The sequence below is a fragment of the Ranitomeya variabilis genome, chromosome 8 (genome assembly GCF_051348905.1).
Source record: "Ranitomeya variabilis isolate aRanVar5 chromosome 8, aRanVar5.hap1, whole genome shotgun sequence".
Lineage (NCBI taxonomy): Eukaryota > Metazoa > Chordata > Amphibia > Anura > Dendrobatidae > Ranitomeya > Ranitomeya variabilis.
The window spans coordinates 121,538,510-121,555,421 of record NC_135239.1 but is presented as its reverse complement, the minus strand read 5'-3'; positions in this window follow the sequence as shown (position 1 = coordinate 121,555,421).

The window sequence follows — 16,912 nt, the reverse complement described above, 5'->3', positions numbered from 1 at the left end:
GTTCTAAGTGCGTTTTTGGGGTTCAAAAGATTTCGTTTTTGGGGTACATTTTTTCCCCCTCTTCCATTGAGATGGACCCTGTCAAGGTTCAGGCTATTTGTGATTGGACGCAACCCTCTTCTCTTAAGAGCCTTCAGAAGTTTTTGGGCTTTGCTAATTTTTATCGTCGATTTATAACTGGTTTTTCTGATGTTGCTAAACCGTTGACTGATTTGACTAAGAAGGGTGCTGATGTTGCTGATTGGTCCCCTGCTGCTGTGGAGGCCTTTCGGGAGCTTAAGCGCCGCTTTTCTTCCGCCCCTGTATTGCGTCAGCCTGATGTTACTCTTCCTTTTCAGGTTGAGGTCGATGCTTCAGAAATCGGAGCTGGGGCGGTTTTGTCGCAGAAAAGTTCCGACTGCTCCGTGATGAGACCTTGCGCGTTCTTTTCTCGTAAATTTTCGCCCGCTGAGCGAAATTATGATATTGGTAATCGGGAGCTCTTGGCTATGAAGTGGGCTTTTGAGGAGTGGCGTCATTGGCTTGAGGGGGCTAGACATCAGGTGGTGGTATTGACCGACCACAAGAATTTGATTTATCTTGAGTCTGCCAGGCGCCTGAATCCTAGACAGGCGCGCTGGTCGTTATTTTTCTCTCGGTTTAATTTTGTGGTTTCTTACCTTCCGGGTTCTAAAAATGTGAAGGCGGATGCCCTTTCCAGGAGTTTTGAGCCTGATTCCCCTGGTAATTCTGAACCTACAGGAATCCTTAAGGATGGAGTGATATTATCTGCTATTTCCCCAGACTTGCGACGGGTCTTGCAGGAGTTTCAGGCGGATAGACCTGATCGTTGCCCGCCTGGTAGAATGTTTGTTCCTGATGATTGGACCAGTAGAGTCATCTCGGAGGTCCATTCTTCTGCGTTAGCTGGTCATCCTGGAATCTTTGGTACCAGGGATTTGGTGGCTAGGTCCTTCTGGTGGCCTTCCCTGTTGCGAGATGTGCGAGGTTTTGTGCAGTCTTGTGATGTTTGTGCTCGGGCCAAGCCTTGTTGTTCTCGGGCTAGTGGATTGTTGTTATCTTTGCCTATTCCGAAGAGGCCTTGGACTCACATCTCCATGGATTTTATTTCTGATCTCCCTGTTTCTCAGAAGATGTCTGTCATCTGGGTGGTGTGTGACCGTTTCTCTAAGATGGTCCATTTGGTCCCCTTGCCTAAATTGCCTTCCTCATCCGAGCTGGTTCCTCTGTTTTTTCAAAATGTGGTTCGCTTGCATGGTATTCCGGAGAATATCGTTTCTGACAGGGGAACCCAATTCGTGTCTAGATTTTGGCGAGCGTTCTGTGCTAGGATGGGCATTGATTTGTCTTTTTCGTCTGCTTTCCATCCTCAGACTAATGGCCAGACCGAGCGAACTAATCAGACCTTGGAGACTTATTTGAGGTGTTTTGTGTCTGCGGATCAGGATGATTGGGTTGCCTTTTTGCCCTTGGCGGAGTTTGCCCTCAATAATCGGGCTAGTTCTGCCACCTTGGTTTCTCCTTTCTTCTGTAATTCGGGGTTTCATCCTCGTTTCTCTTCCGGTCAGGTGGAGTCTTCGGATTGTCCTGGAGTGGATGCTGTAGTGGAGAGTTTGCATCAGATTTGGGGGCATGTGGTGGACAATTTGAAGTTGTCCCAGGAGAGGACTCAGCATTTTGCCAACCGCCGTCGTCGTGTTGGTCCTCGTCTTTGTGTTGGGGACTTGGTGTGGTTGTCTTCTCGTTTTGTCCCTATGAAGGTTTCTTCTCCTAAGTTTAAGCCTCGGTTCATCGGTCTGTACAAGATATTGGAGATTCTTAACCCTGTGTCCTTTCGTTTGGACCTCCCTGCATCTTTTTCTATTCATAATGTCTTCCATCGGTCATTGTTGCGCAGGTATGAGGTACCGGTTGTGCCTTCCGTTGAGCCTCCTGCTCCGGTGTTGGTTGAGGGTGAGTTGGAGTACGTTGTCGAGAAGATCTTGGACTCCCAAGTTTCCAGACGGAGACTTCAGTATCTGGTCAAGTGGAAGGGCTACGGTCAGGAGGATAATTCTTGGGTGACAGCCTCTGATGTTCATGCCTCCGATTTGGTCCGTGCCTTTCATAGGGCTCATCCTGATCGCCCTGGTGGTTCTGGTGAGGGTTCGGTGCCCCCTCCTTGAGGGGGGGGTACTGTTGTGAATTTGGTTTCTGGGCTCCCCCGGTGGTCACTGGTGGTACTGAACTTGTGTGCTTCATCTCCTCTGTTCACCTGTTTCCATCAGGATGTGGGAGTTTTCTATTTAACCTTGCTCCTCAGTCATTTCTATGCCGGCCAACAATGTTACCAGAAGCCTTTCTGTTGCATGTTCCTGCTCCTAGACTACTATCAGCTAAGTTGGACTTGTAGTCCTAAGTTTGTTTTGCATTTTTGTTCCAGTTCTCTGTGATTGTTTATTTCTGAGGCTGGAAGCTCTTGTGAGCTGAAATTGCCACTCTGGTGTCATGAGTAGTGTTGAGCATTCCGATGCTGCAAGTATCGGGTATCGGCCGATACTTGCTGTATCGGAATTCCGATACCGGGATTCCGATACTCTTGTGGTATCGGGTATCGGGTATCGGAACAACATTAATGTTAAAATGTGTAAAATAGAGAATTAAAATAAAAAATATCGCTATACTCACCTGTCCGACGCAGCCGGGACCTCAGCGCAGGAACCGGCAGCGTTGTTTGTTTAAAATTCCCGCTTTTACATGGTTACGCGAAGTCCCGGCTTGTGATTGGTCAGGGCGGCCATGTTGCCGGGCCGCGGACCAATCACAGCAAGCCGTGACGAAAATACGTCACGGCTTGCTGTGATTGGTCCGCGTCCCGGCAACATGGCCGCCATTAACCAATCACAAGCCGTGACGTCACGGGAGGCTGGAAACGCGCTCATTTTAAAAAGGGCGCGTGTCCAGCCTCCCGTGACGTCACGGCTTGTGATTGGTTGCGTCGCGGTCAACCAATCACAAGCCGGGAGGCTGGACACGCGCCCATTTCAAAATGAGCGCGTCCAGCCTCCTGGCTTGTGATTGGTTGATCGCGGCGCAACCAATCACAAGCCGTGATGTCACGGGAGGCTGGACACGCGCCCATTTCAAAATGAGCACGTCCAGCCTCCCGGCTTGTGATTGGTTGATCGCGGCGCAACCAATCACAAGCCGTGACGTCACGGGAGGCTGGACACGCGCCCATTTCAAAATGAGCGCGTCCAGCCTCCCGGCTTGTGATTGGTTGATCGCGGCGCAACCAATCACAAGCCGTGACGCCACGGGAGGCTGGACACGCGCCCATTTTAAAATGAGCGCGTGTCCAGCCTCCCGTGACGTCCCGGCTTGTGATTGGTCAGGGCGGCCATATTGCCGGGACGCGGACCAATCACAGCAAGCCGTGACGTAATTTCGTCACGGCTTGCTGTGATTGGTCCGCGTCCCGGCAACATGGCCGACCTGACCAATCACAAGCCGGGAATTCACGTAACCAAGTAATAGCGCGATTTTTAAACAAACAACGCTGCCGGTTCCCTCGCTGAAGTCCCGGCTGCGTCGGACAGGTGAGTATAGCGATATTTTTTATTTTAATTCTTTCTTTTACACATTTATATGGTTCCCAGGGCCTGAAGGAGAGTTTCCTCTCCTTCAGACCCTGGGAACCATCAGGAATACCGTCCGATACATGAGTCCCATTGACTTGTATTGGTATCGGGTATCGGTATCGGATTGGATTCCGATACTGTGACGGTATCGGCCGATACTTTCCGATACCGATACTTTCAAGTATCGGACGGTATCGCTCAACACTAGTCATGAGTTGATATTAGAGTCTTAAAGTAATTTCAGGATGGTGTTTTGAAAGGGTTTTCAGCTGACTGTGAAGTTCCCTTTTCTGTCTTCCTACTATCTAGTAAGCGGACCTCAATTTGCTAAACCTATCTTCATACTTCGTATGTCAATTTCCTCTGAAATCACCGACAATATATGTGGGGGCTACTGTCTGCCTTTTGGGGAAAATTTCTCTAGAGGTAAGCCAGGTCTGTATTTTCCTCTGCTAGGGTCAGTCAGTTCTCCGGCTGGCGCTGGGCGTCTAGGGATAAAACGTAGGCACGCTACCCGGCCACTGTTATTTGTGCGGTAGGTTTAGCTCACAGTCAGCTCGAGTTCCCATCTTCCAAGAGCTAGTCCTTTTTGTATGCTTTACTACGTTCTCTTGCCATTGAGAACCATGACAGGCGACATAGTGTCACTCTGCACAGTAATAGGACCGCCCCACCATTTAAAACAGTATACTCAAAAAATAAAATAAATACATCACTGCAGTAATAATATCCCTTAATTAGCCCCTATGGTAATAATATTCGCCATCCTGGCCCCCGTGTGTCTCATTCCTGGCTTCAGCCATATGTTCTCCCATCCTGCCCTAATGAGTATCCATCCTGCCCCATATGATCTTCCCATCCTGCCCCATCTGTCTCCATCGTATCCATCCTGCCCCATGATCCTGCCCCATCTGTCTCCAATCCTGCCTCCAGTGTCTCCAGTCATGACGACATGTCTGTCATCCTGCCCCCTGTGTCTCCAATCATGACCCTTTTCTCCATTCTGCCCCTGTGTCAAGCATTCTGCTAGTGTCCAGCATTCTGCACCAGTGTCCAGCTTTCTGCCCCTGTGTCCAGCTTTCTGCCCCTGTGTCCAGCTTTCTGCCCCAATGTCCAGCGTTCTGCCCCAATTTCCAGTGTTCTGCCCCAGTATCCAGCGTTCTGCCCCAGTGTCCAGCGTTCTGCCCCAGTGTCCAGCGTTCTGCCCCAGTGTCCACCGTTCTGCCCCAGTGTCCAGCGTTCTACCCCAGTGTCCAGCGTTCTGCCCCAGTGTCCAGCGTTCTGCCCCAGTGTCCAGCGTTCTGCCCCAATGTCCTTTCTGCCCCCCTGTGTCCAGCTTTCTGCCCCCCTGTGTCCAGCTTTCTGCCCCCCTGTGTCCAGCTTTCTGCCCCCCTGTGTCCAGCTTCCTGCCCCGGGCCCCCCGGATCGCTGCTCTCAATTAAAAAAAAAAAACAAGTTCTGCTTACCTGACCGCGCTCCTGCTCTCTCTGGTTATCGGTGGGGGCGGCCATCTTCCTGAGGCCGCGCGTGCGGAGATAGAGTGCTCTGCTGCCCGGGGCTTCAGGAAAATGGCCGCGGGATGCCGCGCGTGCGCAGATGGAGATCGCGGCGGCCATTTTTCTGAAGCCGAGATGCGAACAGGTTCCCTTTGATAGAAAACAAAAATTCTGCTCCGCCGGCGACCCGCCCCCTGCATTGTGCCACCCGGGGCGGACCACCCCCCGCCCCCCCTTCCTACGCCACTGCTCACAGTTAATATATGTGGGGGCTGCTTTTTCCTTTGGGGAATTTCTCTGAGGCAAGGTAAGGCTTATATTTCTATCTTTAGGGGTAGTTAGCTCTTAGGCTGTGAAGAGGCGTCTAGGGAGAGTTAGGTACGCTCCACGGCTATTTCTAGTGTTTGTGATAGGAGTAGGGTTTGCGGTCAGCAGAGTTCCCACTTCCCAGAGCTTGTCCATAAGGTTTAGTTTAACCTTCAGGTCAGTCCGGGTGCTCCTAACCACCAGGCCCATAACAGTAATGCAGTTGTCTCTGGGTTGCAGCCCTGGTCAGGTGTATCTGCTGATTGCAGTTCTGACTGGGGTATTTAGGCTTGCAGGATTCATTAGTCCTTGCCAGTTGTCCATTGTTTTTAGAGGTTTTGTCCTTGCCTGGTTCCTCTGCCTTGCTGCCAAATCTGCAAAGATAAGTTTCTGGTTTTGTTATTGTTGCACACATGCTGTGTGCTTAATGATTTAGTTCTATTCATTGTTTTTTGTCCAGCTTAGATTGTGTCAGTATTTTCTCAGTCTTGTTGGATTCTCAGGAGCTGCAGATATACATTCCATGTCTTTAGTTAGATTGTGGAACTTTTTGTATTTTCTGCTGTGGATATTTTTGAAGAGTTTTTAATACTGACCACTTAGTATTCTGTCCTATCTTTCCCCATTTAGCTAGAGTGGCCTCTTTTGCTGAAATCTGTTTTCTGCCTGTGTGTGTGTCTTTCCTCTCCTATTCACAGTCAATATTTGTGGGGGCTGCCTATCCTTTGGGGTTCTGCTCTGAGGCAAGTTAGTGTTCCTATTTCCATCTATAAGGGTATTTAGTCCTCCGGCTGTGTCGAGGTGTCTAGGGTATGTTAGGCACACCCCACGGCTACTTCTAGTTGCGGTGTTAAGTTCAGGGTTTGCGGTCAGTATAGATTCCACTTCTCCTGAGAAAGTTTCATGCGGCTCCTAGGTCACCGGATCATAACAGATCAACTACCACCATGATTGTATTCATGCCCCCCGATGTAGGCAGCTCCACAATAAAGTCCATTGATATAGACCCCCAAGGGCGGGATGAAACAGGTAATGGTTGTAGAAGACCCGTAGGTGCCACATGAGGAGTCTTGTAACGGGCACATACCTCGCAAGAGAGAACATAGTCCTTGATATCCTTCAGGCAAGTTGGCCACCAGAAGAATCGGCTAAGGAACTCTTGTGTCTTCTGTACCCCCCTGTTACCAGCAAACTTGAAGTCATGTACCAACTTGAGGATCTGCAGACGGACGACCTTCCGGGACGTAGATACGTCGATCTCTGAACCACATGCCACCCTTAAAGATAAGATTAAAATCCAAAGGTGAGTTGGCCAGAAATACATCACCTTCATAGGCCTCCCTGCACTCCTTCCACAAATCCTGATCGTGGATAACTCCGATGAAATTGGCATCAGATAGAATGGTCTTGGACGGGGCTCCAGGTACGGAATCCGCAGCATGGATTTGGGATAAAGCATCAGCCTTCCCATTACGAGAACCTGGAAGGTACGAGATAACAAAGTTAAATTGATTTAAGAATAAGTTCCAATGAGCCTGACGAGGAGAAAGACATCTAGCGGATCTAAGGAACTCTAGATTGCGATGGTCAGTTAGCACTATGATCTGTTGTGCAGCTCCTTGCAGATGATGCCTCCATTCTTTGAAAGCCGCAATAATAGCCAGATATTCCTTGTCTCCCACGTCGTAATTCTTCTCTGCTGAGGTTGGTCTACGGGAAAAGAAAGCACAAGGATGTAGCAGACCCTTCTCTCCAGTTCTTTGGGAGAGAATAGCCCCAAAGCATTATCAGAAGCATCCACCTCCACAATGAAAGGAAGTGTTGGATCTGGGTGTATCAACAGCGGTGCTGATGTGAAACAGTTCTTCAGCCGATCAAAAGCTTCTTGAGCCTGTGATGACCACTTAAAGGGCTTTTCCTTCTTTGTCAAGGAAGTAATGGGATGGACAATATCAGAAAAATTTCGAATGAAGCGTCTGTAGAAATTTGCAAAACCAATAAAACGTTGGACCTCTTTAAACGTTCTTGGGTACCGGACAGTCAAGGATAGCCTGAATCTTACCAGATTCCATGTTCAGCCCCTGGGAAGAGATGATATAACCCAAGAACTGTATCTCAGAACGATGGAACTCGCATTTCTCCGGCTTGATATACAGTTGGTTCTCTTTCAGATGTCTTAAAACAGTTTTGACATGTTCTTCATGTTCCTGTAGAGAGTCAGAAAAGATTAGTATATCGTCCAAATAGATCACCACAAACTGGTCCAACAAATCTCTGAAGATGTCATTAACAAGGTGTTGAAATGCCGCAGGGGCGTTACAAGGCCCGAAGGGCATCACAAGAGACTCAAAGTGTCCATACTGGCATCTGAATGCTGTCTTCCACTCATCCCCTGGACGAATATGCACCAAATTATAAGCCCCACGGAGATCCAGCTTAGAGAACACCTTAGCATGGCGGACTCTTTCCAGTAATTCGGGAATCAGAGGCAAAGGGTAACAGTTTCGTACGGTTACCTTATTGAGTTCCCGATAGTCAACACAGGGTCTCAGGGTCCCATCCTTCTTCTTTACAAAAAAAATGGGTGCCCCTGCTGGTGAGGAAAAAGGGCGTATGAAGCCTTTGGCCAGATTTTCATCAATATACTCCTTTAAGGCTTGAAGCTCAGGTGCCGCCAAAGGGTATACGTGACCAAAAGGAATATCTGCCCCAGGAAGCAACTCAATGGAACAGTCATAATGCCTGTGTGGAGGAAGTTGATCTGCATTCTTCTTGTCACAGAGGTCCGAGAACTCTTTATATGCTGGAGGTAAAGAAGATACCTGTACATGTGGTTCCGTAGCCGTGGACTCAGGGACAGCTTCTGTTAACGCTGAGTTGCTCCTTGTTGGAAAGATAATCTTCTTTGTCTCCCAGTTGATAATTGGGTTCTGAGAACGCAACCAAGGAATGCCTAAAATCACAGGAAAATGAGGAGAAGAAATTAGCAAGAAAGAAAGTTGCTCCTGATGATTAGGCTCCAACAAAATTTCAAGGGGTACAGTCTCCTGATCCACAGACCCAGAGATTAAAGGTGACCCATCCACTGTTTCCATGGTAATTGGAGAGGCTCTTTGCTGAATCTTAATACCATGTTCCTTGGCAAAAGGGATATCCATGAAATTGCCACCTGCACCAGAGTCAATCATAGCTGAACTGGAAATCCACTTTCCTGAACACAGGATCTTAATAGGGAGAGAACAGTGAGAGTTCTTTTCCTTCAGCTCCTTGGGGGGTGAAGTCATAGAAAGTGAATGGAATACAGCATTTAAAGGCAGGCTACATTCAGAGATGTCAGATTCATCATCACAGTTGTCATACTCCCCTATTGCTGATAGCACCTTGTTAGGCCGTCTAGGACACTTAGGACAATTGATCAAGAAGTGGCCAGACTGGCCGCAGTAGAAACATAGACTTTCACGAAGGCGATGCTCCCGGCGCTAATTGATCTCGCGTCTCTGAATGGAATCAATTTGCATGGGCACCTCCTCCACTTCCCGAGATGTTTTACCTGCAGGCTCTTTGGAAGGAAGGGAAAAGTTAGAAATACAGTTATATGCAGCAAATTTCTCCTGCCTACGCTCAGTAAGGCGAATGTCTATGCGCACACAATGCTGTATAAATGTCTCTAGTTCTTGTGGTGACTCTGTGCGAGCTAGTTAATCTTTTATAATACTAGACAGACCCCTTTTAAAAATAGGCAATTGTGCATAACTGTCCCAATTGGTATCTACCGCCAATCTCCTGAATTCAGTGGCATACTCAATAACAGAACGTTTAGCCTGGTGTAAAGACAACAAAGCAGATTCAGCGGTTGCACGGCGATTAGGGTCATCAAATATTAATGCTATAGTGGCCAAGAAATCATCCAAGTCATTTAACCGTGGGTCACGAGACTCAATCATCGGATTCGCCCAGGCGAGCGCTCGTGAGGTCAGTAGCATTATTACACACAATACTTTGGATCTATCAGTAGGAAAACGGTCAGCATGCACATCAAAATATAGCATACATTGATTCACAAAGCCACAAAATTTGTCACGATCACCATTAAATCTGAATGCGGGCAACTTAGGTGGGCTAGCTGGTGGCGGTTTCCCAGAGGGTAAAGTCACTTGTGCAACTATTTGCGTGCTTATGTCCTGAAAAGCCTGTCCATACTGGGACTCTATGCCAGCAAGTTTGTTTTCCTGGGCTGCCATTCAATTGCTTAAGTCCTGCAAAGTTTGTCCAAACACTTGTTGATTGTGTTCAAAGCTTCCAAACTTCTTTTGCAGACCTTCCACATCTTTCTGCAGTGATCTAATTATGGAAAACACCTGCTCTAATCTGCTCTCTGCAGTCATTGTTCCAGCAGTCTCCTTTTTTTTATGGCTAGATTATCCTGTAATAATTATAGGGGATAATTCAGGAGACTCTTTGCGTGGAACAAGACAACAGGACACAGTTTTATAAGTGGTAAAGTTTATATTATCACACGGTGATTCAAGCAGGTGCAGAGAGAAACTCAAGTCCACAATACTTGGTGCAAATAATAAACGCAGCTTAGCAGTCAATAGGAAACTTCAAAGGTAGATGCAAACAAACCGAAAGTCTATGAAGCACAGTTATTCTTGAGGAAACTTGACACAAATAGATCCTTGACTTAGTCCAGACACCGAGAGATATGCTATTAGGCAGTTCAAATCATATCTTAGCTCAACCAGGGAGGCCTGGTTAATAGTCTCAGGTTTTGCAAAGCAGAAACAGCTTACATGTCCAGCAAATGCAGATGGAAGTAACACGAGCAGTAGATGAAGGAGGATTACTGAACACTGGTGTATGCAGCAGGAACTCAGAGCAGAGTGGCAGGATCTCCAACACAGGTTCACAGGAGCAGGTGCAGGTGCAAGGCGAGGAAGTAATCAGGAGCTGGATGCAAACCAGAATAATCTAGCACAGACTGAAGGCTGGGGTGGAGTTTTATAGCAGGAAGACAAGTGCACATGAGACCAAAGACGCCATGTTGGAAAAGGGCAGTAATGCACAAAAGGTAAAAAATGTTCAGAGACCTGACACCCAGTTTTGTATTTTCCCAAGGGTAACAGGAGAAACTGGACCCCAAAAGTTGTTGTGCAATTTGTCCTGAGTACCCCAATACCCCATATGTGGGGGTAGGGGGTAAACCACTGTTTGGGTGCATGGCAGAGCTCGAAAGGGAAGGAGCGCCGTTTGACTTTTCAATGCAAAATTGGCTGGAATTGAGATGGGACTCCATGTTGCGTTTGGAGAGCCACTAATGTGCCTAAACATTGAAACCCCCTACAAGTGACACCATTTTGGAAAGTAGACCCCCTAAGGAACTTATCTAGTTGTGTGGTGAGCACTTTGACTCATCAAGTGCTTCACAGAAGTTTATAATGTAGAGCCGTAAAAATAAAAAATAATATTTTTTCACAAAAATGAACTTTTCACCCCCAATTATTTATTTTCCCAACGGTACCAGAAGAAATTATACTGCAAATATTGTTGTGCAATTTGTTGTGAGTACGCTGATACCCCATATGTGGGGTTAAACCACTGTTTGTGTGCATGGCAGAGCTCGGAAGGGAAGGAGCGCCGTTTGACTTTTCAATGCAAAATTGGCTGGAATTGAAATGGGACGCCATGTTGCGTTTGGAGAGCCCCTGATGTGCCTAAACATTGAAACCCCCCACAAGTGACACCATTTTAGAAAGTAGACCCCCTAAGGATCTTATCTATATGTGTTGTGAGAGCTTTGAGCCCCCAAGTGTTTAACTACAGTTTATAACGCAGAGCCGTGAAAATAAAAATTCTTTTTTGTTTCCACAAAAATTATTTTTAGCCCCCAGTTTTGTATTTTCCCAAGGGTAACAGGAGAAATTGGACCCCAAAGTTGTTGTGCAATTTGTCCTGAGCACGCTGATACCCCATATGTGGGGGGTAACCACCATTTGGGTGCATGGCAGAGCTTGGAAGGGAAGGAGCGCCATTTGCAATGCAGACTTAGATGGATTGGTCTGCAGGCATCACGTTGCATTTGCAGAGCCCCTGATGTACCCAAACAGTAGAAAACCCCACAAGTGACCCCATATTGGAAACTAGACCCCCAAGGAACTTATCTAGATGTGTTGTGAGAACTTTGAACCCCCAAGTGTTTTACTACAGTTAAGAACGCAGAGCCGTGAAAATAAAAAATAATTTTTTTTCCACAAAAATTATCTTTAACACCCAGTTTTGTATTTTCCCAAGGGTAACAGGAGAAATTGGTCCCAACAGTTGTTGTCCAATTTGTCCTGAGTACGCTGATACCCGATATGTGGGGGGAGCCACCGTTTGGGTGCATGGCAGAGCTCAGAAGGGAAGGAGCGCCATTTGTAATGCAGACTTAGATGGATTGGTCTGCAGGCATCATGTTGCATTTTCAGAGCCCCTGATGTACCTAAACAGTAGAAACCCCCCACAAGTGACCCCATATTGGAAACTAGACCCCCCAAGGAACTTATCTAGATGTGTGGTGAGCACTTTGAACCCCCAAATATTTCAGTTTATAACACAGAGCCATGAAAATAAAAAATCATTTTTTCCCATAAAAATGTTTCATTAGCCACCCAAATTTTACTTTTCCCAAGGGTAACAAGAGAAATTGTACCCCAGAAATTGTTGTCCAATTTGTCCTGAGTACGCTGATACCCCATATGTTGGGGTAAACCCCTGTTTGGGCACACGGGAGAGCTCGGAAGGGAAGGAGCACTGTTTTACTTTTTTAACGCAGAATTGGCTGGAATTGAGATCGGACGCCATGTCGCGTTTGGAGAGCCCTGATGTGCCTAAACAGTGGAAATCCCCAATTCTAACTGAAACCCTAACCCAAACACACCCCTAATCCCAACCCCAACCCTAACAACACCCCTAACTCCAACACACCCCTAGCCCTAATCCCAAACATAACCCTAACCATCACCCTGACACACTCCTAACCCTAATCCCAACTGTAAATGTAACCCAAACCCTAGCCCCAACCTCAACCCTAGCCCCAACCCTAACCCTAGCTCCAACCCTAGCCCCAACCCTTGCCCCAACCCTAGCCCCAACCCTAACCCTAGCCCTAGTCCTAACCCTAGTCCTAACCCTAGCCCCAACCCTAACCCTAGCCCCAACCCTAACCCTAGCCCTAACCCCAACCCTAGCCCCAACCCTAGCCCCAACCCTAGCCCCAACCCTAGCCCTAACCCTAGCCCTAACCCTAGCGCTAACCCTAACCCTAACCATAGCCCTAACCCTAGCCCTATCCCTAGCCCCAACCCTAGCCCTAACCCTAGGCCTAACCCTAGCCCTAACCATAGCCCTAAACCTTGCCCTAACCCTAGCCCTAACCCTAACCCTAGCCCTAACCCTAGACCTAACCCTAATGGGAAAATGGAAATAAATACATTTTTTTAATTTTTTTATTTTTCCCTAACTAAGGGGGTGATGAAGGGGGGGGGTTGATTTACTTTTATAGCAGGTTTTTTAGAGGATTTTTAAGATTGGCAGCTGTCACACACTAAAAGACGCTTTTTATTGCAAAAAATATTTTTTTGCGTTACCACATTTTGAGAGCTATAATTTTTCCATATTTTGGTCCACAGAGTCATGCGAGGTATTGTTTTTTGTGGGATGAGTTGACTTTTTTATTGGTAACATTTTCGGGCACGTGACATTTTTTGATAGCTTTTTGTTCCGATTTTTGAGAGGCAGAATGACCAAAAACCAGCAATTCATCTATTTCTTTGGGGGGGGGGGGGGCGTTTATACCGTTCCGCGTTTGGTAAAATTGATAAAGCAGTTTTATTCTTTGGGCCAGTACGGTTACAGCGATACCTCACTTATATCTTTTTTTATGTTTTGGCGCTTTTATACGATAAAAACTATTTTATAGAAAAAAGAATTATTTTTGCATTGCTTTATTGTGAGGACTATAACTTTATTTTTTCGCTGATGATGCTGTGTAGTGGCTCGTTTTTTGCGGGACAAGATGACGTTTTCAGCGGTACCATGGTTATTTATATCTGTGTTTTTGATTGCGTGCTATTCCACTTTTTGTTCGGCGGTATGATAATAAAGCATTGTTTTTTGCCTCGTGTTTTTTTTTTTTTTTTACGGTGTTCACTGAAGGGGTAAACTAGTGGGACAGTTTTATAGGTCGGGTTGTTACAGACGCAGCGATACTAAATATGTGTACTTTTATTGTTTTTTTAGTTATTTAGATAAAGGAATGTATTTATGGGGACAATTTTGTTTTTTTCTTTATTTAGGAATTTTTTTTTTTTTTTTACACATCTAAATATTTTTTTTTTACTTTATAACATAGCCCCAGGGGGGGGCATCATGTTATAAGGTCAGATCGCTGATCTGATGCTTTGCAGAGCACTGTGTCAGATCAGCAATCTGACGTGCCCTGCTGCAGGCTTACTAGCGCCTGCTCTGAGCAGGCACTGGTAAGCCACCTCCCTGCAGGACCCGGATGCAGCCCCGTGGCCATTTTGGATCTGGGCCTGCACAGAGGAGGAGGTAGGAGACCTTCAGAGCAACGCGATCACATCGCGTTGCTCCAAGGGTCTCAGGGAAGCACGCAGGCAGCCCCCTCCCTGCGCGATGCTTCCCTATGCCCCCGGAACGCTGCGATTATGTTTGATCGCACTGAGCCGGGGGTTAATGTGCCGGGGGCAGTCCGTGACCGCTCCTGGCACATAGTGCCAGATGTCAGCTGCGATAGTCAGCTGACACCCGGCCGCGCTCCCCCCCGTGAGCGTGGCTGATCGCGCTGGACGTACTCTCCCGTCACTGGGAATTAAGTCCCTGGTCACCTTGATGGGACAGCACGTCCAATGGGATTAAGGGGTTAAATAAGGGCCACCTGATTCACACCTGTTCTTTCACAGAATGACTGACCTCACAAATTGAACTCCACACTGCTATTATTTTGGACACACCCCTTTCAATTAATTATTCTAATACACAGACTCAAAAACATGCAGATCATGAATGATGAGTCGGTTTTCTTAGAATCTACTGCACCAACTGGTAAATTGTTTGACATGTGGTAATGTAAAGGTCGGCCAGGGCCGTAGTCATGGCTGGGCTTATTGGAATTTGCGTGCCCTGGCCGCCCTTTACATAAAAATCACATTTCCCTGGCAGTTAACTTGTCTCTTCATTTTCTGCGCTGTCAGAGCCACTCCTCTGTTCCTCAGGGTCGCTTATGAATAAACAGAGACACAGTCCAGGTACAACTCAAAATGCAAAACTTTGCTCTCACTTCTTCGCAGCGCATCTAGGTCCGTTACAGCGTTAACGTCAGACTTCGCATTATACGTCACTTCAGCTTTCTCTTCACTCCTCTCCGTGCCACACGGCTCGAGATCGGGTCCTACTGTATCACATAATATCTCAGCATCCCCCCTGTCCAGATTCTCTGCATTCAGGAATTCCCTCAGCCGTTTCACACTGGCTCTGAGGGCATCAGCCAATGCTACCATTTGCCACATGGCGAGTGACCTGCCCATATTTCCTGCCATGTCCTTTCTCTGTGGCTCTAACTCCTAAAGCTGCTGATGCTCCTTTTGCTGGGGCGATGCTAATCCCCTGGTTCTGGATGGCTGGGTTCTCTTCTTTTTTTTTTTTAATTCTTTATTTGTAAAAGGAACAATAAACATTACAATGATAAAGCAAATTTTCTCTTGTCTGTTGTACATATGATTACAGCCTTATCAGGCGCTAAAAGACAATGAGTCATATAATTGAGAGAAAAAAAAGAAGGTAAGGGGTTGGGGAAGATGGGGTTAGAGAGCGTATAAATGGAACAGGAGAAAAGAAAGAGGAAGGGTCAAGGGAAGGGGACAGGAAGGAGGGGAGAAAACATATAAATACAAAAACAGAAAATGGTTATTGGTATGGTTACATACAGTTGAAATTAGGCATAACTAAGTTGCATGAATAACTTTCTAGCAAAACAAGATGCTAAGGGCAATTAAGAGCATTGTCTTCCTGAAATTTTTTACAGGGAGCTAGTGTTGAGCGATACCGTCCGATACTTGAAAGTATCGGTATCGGAAAGTTTCGGCCGATACCGGCAAAGTATCGGATCTAATCCGATACCGATACCCGATACCAATACAAGTCAATGGGACTCAAGTATCGGACGGTATTCCTGATGGTTCCCAGGGTCTGAAGGAGAGGAAACTCTCCTTCAGGCCCTGGGATCCATATTAATGTGTAAAATAAAGAATTAAAATAAAAAATATTGCTATACTCACCTCTCTGACGCAGCCTGGACCTCACCGAGGGAACCGGCAGCGTTCTTTGCTTAAAATGCGCGCTTTTACTTCCTTCCGTGACGTCACGGCTTGTGATTGGTCGCGTGCCGCCCATGTGGCCGCGACGCGACCAATCACAGCAAGCCGTGACGTAATTTCAGGTCCTGATGCCTATTTCTGCATTGAGGACCTGAAATTACATCACGGCTTGCTGTGATTGGTTGCGTCGCGGTCACATGGGCGGCACGCAACCAATCACAAGCCGGACGTAATTTTAAAAATGCGCGCATCTCCTGCCTCCCGTGACGTCACGGCTTGTGATTGGTCGCGTCGCCCATGTGACCGCGACGCGACCAATCACAAGCCGGAACGTAATTTTAAATTCCTGAATGCCTAGAATTAGGCATTGAGGACCTGAAAATTATGTCACGGCTTGCTGTGATTGGTCGCATCGCGGCCACATGGGCGGCACGCGACCAATCACAAGCCGGAACGTAATTTTAAATTCCTGAATGCCTATAATTAGGCATTGAGGACCTGAAAATTATGTCACGGCTTGCTGTGATTGGTCGCATCGCGGCCACATGGGCGGCACGCGACCAATCACAAGCCGTGACGTCACGGAAGGAAATAAAAGCGCGCATTTTAAGCAAAGAACGCTGCCGGTTCCCTCGGTGAGGTCCAGGCTGCGTCGGAGAGGTGAGTATAGCAATATTTTTTATTTTAATTCTTAATTTTACACATTAATGTTGTTTCGATACCGATACCCGATACCACAAAAGTATCGGATCTCAGTATCGGAATTCCGATACCCGCAAGTATCGGCCGATACCCGATACTTGCGGTATCGGAATGCTCAACACTACAGGGAGCCCATGTGGACAAATGTGAGTCATGGTTAGAGACTTCCCAGCTTGACAACTCTTCGAGTCGTGAGATTTGATCTACTTTAGTATACCATTCTGATACAGTGGGGGGAGAAGTGTCCCTCCAATGTAACGCAATCAGGTGTTTAGCAGCACCTACCAGGAGAGGGAGCAGGCCATGCTTCTTTGGTAAATAGTTAGCGGACGGGCAGGAGAGGAGAGCCTCCGCAGCCCGAAGGCTTGACTTAATTAGATCCAATTTCTTAAGGATAAAGCTAATTCTCAAC